This window comes from Enhydra lutris, unplaced genomic scaffold (assembly GCF_002288905.1).
Source record: "Enhydra lutris kenyoni isolate GAN:26980312 unplaced genomic scaffold, ASM228890v2 scaffoldscaffold62, whole genome shotgun sequence".
NCBI classification, from domain to species: Eukaryota; Metazoa; Chordata; class Mammalia; order Carnivora; family Mustelidae; genus Enhydra; species Enhydra lutris.
Window position 1 is genome coordinate 4,034,307 of NW_019154146.1, and position 8,882 is coordinate 4,043,188.

The following is an 8,882-nucleotide window of genomic DNA, read 5'->3' on the forward strand; positions in this document are numbered from 1 at the left end:
CATTTACGTTGTTTATTGAATGCACTCATTTCATATTTTCACACAAAAATGTGAACCCTGGGGTAGTCTCGATTTTAGCACAGCTAAGATGTGTGAGAGCTAATCTTCGAACTAAGTTTTACTAATTGGTACATGTGAGAAAAAAGTTAGTTGAATTGATGGAAGTAAGAATATACAGCTGTAGAAGAATATCTCAATGGATATTTTCTGTCGCTTTTTCATGTCTCTTTACTTTCCCTGATTTAAAAATCAAAACAATAATTAATTTACAAATAGTAAAATTCCCCTTTTTTAGTGCAGGACTCAGTAAGTTTTGGCAAATGTGTACAGGCTTGCAATGACCACCATGATAAAAATTTTATACAGTTCCATCACCCTAAAACATTTCCCTCTGCCCTCCTATAGTGAACCGTTCTCCCAGCTCACAGTCCTGGGCAATTGCTAATCTGTTTTCTGTCTCTAAAGCTTGTCTTTGCAAGAATGTCATATGAATGGAATAATACAGTATATTACTTGTGGGTTTGTCTATTTTTCTTTCCAGTTTATTAGTCATTTCTTTGTTATTTTAAATTTCTGTTTTAACATCCAATTATGTGTGAGTTTTTTTTTTAATAAAGACCTTTTTTTAGGGCATTTTTTTAATGTTTCCAGTTTTTATTTAAATTCTAATTAGTAAAAAAAAATTCTAATTACTTAACGTGTAGTGTAATCTTGGTTTCAGGAGTAGAACTCAGTGCTTCATCACTTACATACAACACCTCGTGCTCATCACAAGTGCCCTCCTTAATGTACATCACCCATCTAGCCCATCCCCCAACCTCCACCCTTCCATCAACCTTCAGTTTGTTTTCTATAGTCAAGAGTCTCTCTTATGGTTTGCCTTCCTCTCTCTTTTTTTCTTTCCCTTATGATCATCGGTTTTGTTTCTTAAATTTCACATATGAGTGAAATCATATGGTATTTGTTTTTCTCTGACTTATTTTGCTTAGCATAATAATCTCTAGCTCCATCCATGCCATTGCTTTTTAAAGAAGAGTTTTATTTTTTTATTTTTATTTTTTTACAAACAAAAGTTTGTATTTACAAAACTATTTACAAAAATTACAATAGTTACAGACAGCACACATTGAGACAATTTCTTCCATTACTGTGATAGAAACTACCAGCCTTCACTTTCAAGTGAGGGTTTTGTTATTTATGACACACTTTCAGTGATCCACTGCTCTTATTTAAAATGCTTTTCTAAATAATTCCAGGGGCTGATTGTGATATGTACATGGGTCATTCCCTCAGCTTTTATTTCCCTAACTACCATGTACAAATCCAACACAAGTGGAATGTAACAGGGTAGAGCGGCACTGAAATGAGTAATTTTTTTCCAACAGTAAATTTTAATTATTCTTTAAATAGTAACTTAGTGGTTTAGACTTGAAACCATGATTTTTGGTTTTAAAAAGAAAGTACAGGGGCACCTGGGTGGCTCAGTCTGTTAAGTGTCTGCCTTCGGCTCAGGCTGTGATCTCAGGGTCCTGAGATCAAGCCCCACATCCAGCTCCCTGCTCAGCAGGGAGTCTGCTTCTCCTTCTCCTCCTAGCTCACTATCTCTGTCTCTCCCTCAAATAAATAAATAAATAAAATCTTAAAAAAAATAGAAAAGAAAGTCCAGTGTTTCTTACCATTAAAAATGCTGCATAATTCCACTACAGCCAGAGTTACCTGGCTATTTTTTACAGGCTTGCAATTTTTTAAGAAACATAATTCTACCATTTCCAATTCTGTTTTGTTTGTTTATTTTTTAGAGAGGAAGTGAGGTGGGGGAAGGGGCAGAGAGAGAGAGAGAATCCTAAGCAGACTCCACGCCCAGCATGTAGCCCAAAGCCAGGTTCAATCGCACAACCCTGAGCTCATGACCTGAGCTGAAATCAAAAGTCTGATGGTCAACCGACTGAGACACCCAGGTATCTCTTATCATATTCAATTCTGTATGAATTTTGTCTTTTATGTTTTTTGATCAGAATCAATCCTACTGTTTGAGGAGTCTGTTGACATGACTTCTACATCATCTTCATTTTCCTTATTATGCCCCAGAGGTCCCAACATGATGTGATTTGGTGACAGTGTAGTCACTGACATGTCATTTGACTGCCATGGTTATTGTGGAGCAAGGACATCTGGCAATCTGCCTGCTGCAGGTCCATCCCCTGGTAAATGACTGTCTACACCATTAGTGGAAGGATTGTTCATTTGATCCAATAATCCACTTCTCATCTCTAAATCAGTTGGATATGGTCTATGTAGGTCCCCTGGGACCCAAGTCAGTGGAGAACACAGTTTCACTCGCACTAACCCTATGTGAATGCTTACTTAGGTCTTCAGAGGAGATGGTACCTTTTCTTGCTTTTTCTTTTGATTTGAGCTTTTCTTTTGCTTGGTAAACACTCTAGCTAGTATTTGTTCTGCTTCCTTTAGGGTTTTTTAGTTGCTGAATATCACCTTCTCTCTTTTCTACTTCCTTTTCTACAACTTGCATTTCATGATGGATTTTTCCCCAATCGAGTGCCAATTTCATCTGTTCTTGAAATTTCCCATCTCTGGATATCAGCAACTCCAGGAACTGGTTTTCCTCATCAGAGGCAACAACTTTTGGTTTCTTGAAATTGCTAGCATTTCTCTAAGTTCTCTCTCTCTCTTTTTTTTTAAAGATTTTATTTATTTGACAGACAGAGATCACAAGTAGGAAGAGAGGCAGGCAGAGAGAGAGGGGGAAGCAGGCTCCCCGCTGAGCAGAAAGTCCGATGTGGGGCTCAATCCCAGGACCCTGAGATCATGACCTGAGCTGAAGGCAGAGGCTTAACCCACTGAGCCACCCAGGTGCCCCTCTCTAAGTTCTCTTGACAAGACCTTCAGGGCTTCCATTGCAGACAGCAGCCCCTCTGGCATGCTGTCACCACGGGCTGTCCCAAAGCTGCCTCCTGGCCACTCCTTCTCTTTGTCTCCACTCCAAGTCTGCTGCTATGCTCCCCACAGGCCCACAGCTGGAGACTTAGAGCAGTTTTAAATTCACTGCAAGAGTTGAGTGGAAGGGAGAGGGAATTCCCACGTAACCCCAGCCTCCCAAACACGCACAACTTCTTTCACTATAACACCTCACACTAGAGTGCTACACTTGTTAAAATCAATAAACCTACACATCGTTATCCCCCAAAGTCCATAATTTACTTTAGGACTCACTCTTGGTCTTGTATATTCTATGGGTTTAGACAAACGTTTACTGTATCCACCATAATAATATCATAGAGAACATTTTCACTGCCCTAGAAATCATCTGTGCACTGACTGCTCCCTCCTCTCCTTCTCTCCCAAGCTGGGGTAGCCACTGATCTTTATATTGTTTCCAGAGCTTTGCCTTTTCTACAGGGTCCTGTAGTTGGAGTCTCATGGTATGCAATTGTTTCAGGTTGGCTTCCATCACTTAATAATGTCCATTTGAGGTTGCTCCCTGTTTTGTCATGTCTTGATATCTCATGTCTTTCTACTGCTTAATAATACTCTGCTGTCTGGATGCACCATGGTTTGTTTCTCAGTTCACCTTCCGACAGACATCTGGGTTCCTTCTTACGAACAAAGCTGCTGTAAACATCTATAGGTAGGCAGGTTTCTGTGTGCATATATGCTTTTAACTCATTTGGAGACTATCAAGAGCATGGTTATTGGATCGTATAGTGTGAGTATGCTCTGTTATAAGAAACTGGCAATCTGTTTTCCAAAGTGGTCGTGTTATTTTGCATTTTCTCTAACAATGAATGACAGTTCCATTGTTCTATTCTCACCAGCATTTGGTGTTTTGAGTGTTTGAATTTGGTCATTCTAAAAGGTATGGAATGATATCTCACTGCTATTTTAAATTTACAATTTCTGAATGACCTAGGACTTAAACATCTGTCATTGCTTTTGTATATTAACCTTGTATCCTGTAACCTTGTTATAATTACTTATTAGTTCTAGAAGTTTTTTTTTTCTTTTTTTGGTTGATTCTTTTGCATTTTTTACATAGGCAATTACATCCTCCGAGAACAAATACACTTTTATTTATTCCTTCTCAATCTGTCTATATTTTATTTCATTTTCTTGTTTTCTTGCTTCAGCTATGACTTCCAGTATGATGCTGAAAAGGAATGGGGAGAGGGGACATCCTAGTTTTGCAACTGATTTGCAACATCCTAGTTTTGCAAGCTTCAACTTTCACGTCATTAAGGATGACATTCACTGTAGCTTATCTGTAGCCATTCTGTATCTATTAAAGGAAGTTCCCCTGGACTCCTAGTTTGCTTAGCGGTTTTGCTTTTTTTGTTTGTTTGGTTTGTTTTTTTATGAATGGGTTTTGGATTTTGTAAAATGTTTTTTCCTGCATATATAGATATGATCCTGTGATTTTCTTCTTTTCAGATTATTACTGTCATGACTTACATTCATTAATTTTCAAATGTTAAAACAAACTTGCATACTTGTGATAAATCCCATTTGGCTGTGGTATATAATTCTTTTTAGACATTGTAGGATTTTTTTGTTTTTGTTTTGTTTTGTTTTTGCTTTTGTTTTGTCCTTTTTGTTTGAGGAATTTGTATCTGTGTTCATGAGAGATGTAAGTCTGTGGCTTCCTTTTCCAGTAATGTTTCTTTCTGGTTTTCTTATCTAGGTAATGCTGTCCTCATACAGTGAGTTAAAGATATTCCTCTGCTTCTATCTTCTAGAAAAGACTATGGAGTATTGGTATAACTTCCTTCTTAAATGTGTGGTAGGATTCACCAGTGAATCCCCATGGGCCAGGTGCTCCAAATTTTTTTTTTTTTATAACACCTGTTCAAATTGTCTATTTCTTCTGTGTGAGTTTTGGCAGATTTTGTCTTGCAAGCAATTTCATCTGTGTTATCAAACTTGTGGGCATAGAAGTGTTTATAATATCCCTTTGCTATCATTTTCATGTCCATATGAATTATATTGATGCATTTTCTCTCATTTCTGATATTAGTAATTGTGTCCCTCCATCCCCCGTTTTTTTCCTTAGCTACTGGCTTGTCAATTTTATTGATCTTTTCCAAAAATGACTTTTGGGTTTTGTTGATTTTCTCTATTGATTTCCTGTTTTCAGTTTCATTGATTTCTGCTCTAATTGTTATTATTTTTTGAGCTTACATTGGATTTAATTTGCTCTTTTTTTCTCAAGTTGCTTAAAGTGAAAGCTTAGATTTTTGGTTATCTTCCTTCTTTTCAAATACATGCATTCAATCGTTCAAGCTTTCTTCCACTGTTTGTGCTGTATTCTACACATTTCGAAAAGTTGTATTTTGTTTTCATTTTAGTTTAAAAAAATGCTTTAATCTTGCTTAGGATGTCTTCTTTAACCCTTGTGTTATTTAGAAGGGTGTGGTTTAATCTCCACGTAGTTAGGAAATTCTAATGTGGTCTGACAGCAGATGTAGAGTGATTTTTATCCTTGTGTGTTTTATGGCCCAGAATGTGGTCTATCTTAGTGAATGTCCCAGGGGCCGAGGAGTGTGTATTTGCCAATGTTGGATGGAGTGGCAGTTGCTACCCAGGGTACCCAGCTGAACAATGCTGCTGTTGAGGTCAACCCTGACCTTGCTTTCTGCTTCTGGGTCCGTCCATGTCTGACAGAATAGAGTTCAAGTCTCATGCATAATAGTGCAATCTTTTATTTTTCCTTGCAGTTTCAGCAATTTTTGCCTCACCTATTTTTATGCTCTACTGTTAGGCACACACATGTTAAGGATTATTATATATTTTTGGAGGCTTGACTCCTTTATCATTATGTAATGCCGCTCTTTATTTGTGTTAACCTTTCTGTCAAGTCTTCTCTGTGTAAAATTAATATACCTACTCCTGTTTTCTCTTGATTAGTGTCAGCATGGTATATCTCTCTCCAACCTTTTACTTTTAATTTATATGTGTTTATACTTAAAGTGGGTTTCTTGTAGACCAATTTATAGTTCGGTCTTATTTTTTTCATCCAGTCTGATGGTCTCTGTATTTCAGTCTGTGTACATAGACCATCGCCACATAAAGTGATTGTTGATATAGTTGGATTGACATCTACCATGTTTGTTACCGTTTTCCATTCTCCGCACTTTTTCTTTGTTCCTATATTTGTCTTCCGCTTTTTTTTTTTGCTTTTTGTAATTTTAATTCAGCATTTTATATGGTTAGCTTTTCCCCCTTTCATAGCAGTTATACTTCTTTCGTAACTATTGTCAGCATTGCTCTAGACTTTGCATACACATTTACGACTAACACAAATCTGCTTTCAAATAACACAAAACTGCTTCTTGGGTAGTGCAAATACCTTACAAGAACAAAATAGTCCTAACCTGTCCCTCTCATTTCTTGTATAACTGCTATCAGTTTCACCTAGCTACTTCAAAGTAACCCACTTTCAGCTTACTTAAGATAAGAAGAAAACAGGACCATTATAAAATGTCTACACACCCTTACTTTGTCTCTAAATATTTTACTTGTAGACCCTCCAAAATTGGACAGTGGATTATAACTTTTTATCCTTTACACCCCCCCCTCCGCTTGGCTCAGAGATACTATTGGGCAATGATTTTGAAAATTCTTTTCTTAAATATTCTTAAACACAGAGTACTGGTAAATATGAATAAAGGCTCACTGATGTTTTTGCTTGAATTAACTAAAATATTTGAATTTATTAAAAATTCCCAGGAGACCCATTTGTTTTCTAAATAAAAATTCATAGAACTTAAGCAAATCTTGGAACACTCTCAATTTAACTAGGCAAGTTTGGTTTTAGGGTGCTTTCATTCCTTCTGACTTCCTGTCTTAAAATTGTAAGTGGGTGAGGTGCTACACAACAGAGGGTGTCATTCAGGTAGTAGCAGTGCATTCAGTGCATTCAGTGCATTCAGTAGCACTACAAGGTGCATGGCGCCTCCCGTATTTACGTAGCGTGGTGGCCTTGTGTGGGAAATTACATGAGTGTATGCACTGAAAAGCTGTTCCATTAATTCTGTCTTCCCCTTAACTATAGTCAGTGTTGTGAGAGTAAAACGGAAGAGAAAGTGTTGGAAAATCATTGTGGATTATGTTCTCTTTGTATGCATTGGAATCCTACAAAAAGACAGAATGTTTCACTAAATAAGTTTGGAGTTTGTCTTCAATCTTTTATTTATTTCTCTCATCTTTTCCAGGCAATCCTCAGGAAGATGAATGGTGTTGATTTAATTATCTTTTAAGCTGCTCTAGACCATAACGGCATGCATCCTTATTTCTGTGAGTGAATGATTGAACAGTTCTATTACTGAAACTATTAGATTTGGAGAGTTTATTGATTTGAAGTCTTGCAACAAGAATGGTCAATACACTGGTTTGGTACGTTAGCTCATTTAGATTCAAAAATTCCTAGAGATAGTGGAGACTGAGCTTCTGCTTTTGAATTAAAGATTACAATGGCTAAGCAATTTTAAAAAGCCTGAGCTTTCCCTTCATGGACTTCAGAAGATAATGTTAGAAGATCAATCTATGCATGTGATTACAAACGCACATCAGCCTTTGACATCAACTCTGTGAAATGAATATGTCTAGTCTGATACAGTCTGGGTCTTGAGAAATGGTGCCTTATGGTAATTGATTCCTTTACTTGAATCATCCTGGTAATATTTTACTCAGCGTAATAAAATTGGTGTATTTTCTGGTTAGATTTAAAATTGATCATCCAACCACCATTAGTGGAAAGAATTGATGAATTTTTTAAAAATCAATCAAACGTTGAATTTCTACAAAAAAGGCAGGGAACTATTGTCAGAATCATCTGGCTTTTGCTGAAAATCAGGTTATATTTACAAGCTATTTTGAGAGATTTAAAGGAGAATTAAATTGGAATTGCTTATTTCCATCCAAAATGGAAACGACTTTCAGTTCGGCAGCACTGGACTCCTGGCCCTTGTTTTTAGGAAATGTACCGAGTCAAACCAAGTGGCGATGGTTCAGAACGGAACGCACAGCTGGAGAAGGCCCAAGTAGGATGAGTGTTATCAGTCTTTAATTTATGGAGCTCTGGCAGTCTGAATTCTTCTAAGTCCTGGACAAAATTTTAGCCATTTTAGCAGCGCCTACACGCCAATAGGCTGCAGTGGTCCAGCTGGCAGACACAAACGTGTAGGTTGGTTAGGGTATAAACTTGCAAATCTGCAACGACTTCAGAGACCACCTTAGGAGCTGGTTAAGCATGCAAGTGCAATGAGCAGAACTATTTTGGTCTACAGATATTCTAACATAGGCTTGGAGGGGTCAAGTAAGGGCTCTGTGTTGGTGTTGGTTATTTTCAATAACTTGGGAAACTCCTAATTATAAGGAGGTTGTGGGCTTTTTGTCAGAAATTTAAACCTCTCCAGGAAAAACAGGATTGCTTCATTTGCAATGAGTATCTTTGAGAAGAAGTTGCAGATAGGGATTTGCCACACACAACTGTGATTTTGTCTAGGAAAATAAGCTGCCTGGAGATGAAGACACAATTTCTCTACCTGCTATTGACCCAAGGCTTTATGGTTGATAAAATTAGTCATATCTAATACCAAATGTTGTCTCTGAGTACGTGTTGAGTAGGACCTGCATCAGGAGACACATGTGAGAGGTAATGGTGTTGCTTTGATGTATCTGTGTGAGGAAATCTGAGGGGAAGATGTGAATGGGATTTTTAGGGCAGAGGAAAAAGTGACCCAAATGGAGTCTTGGTAGGTCCCGGCTGTCACATCAAAAATCTCCTGTTTCCTTGTTTCTTGAGCTGGTTTACCCAGACTTACGTCATCATTTCATGTGCCCAGTTTCTTCCCCAATGTACTGTTTCA

The 8,882-nt window shown here is 37.5% G+C and overlaps 1 pseudogene; it reads right to left on the reverse strand.

Annotated features, from left to right (window-relative positions):
- Nucleotides 1–1,998: 1,998 nt before the first annotated feature.
- Nucleotides 1,999–2,682, reverse strand: LOC111158664 (annotated as a pseudogene).
- Nucleotides 2,683–8,882: the final 6,200 nt, after the last annotated feature.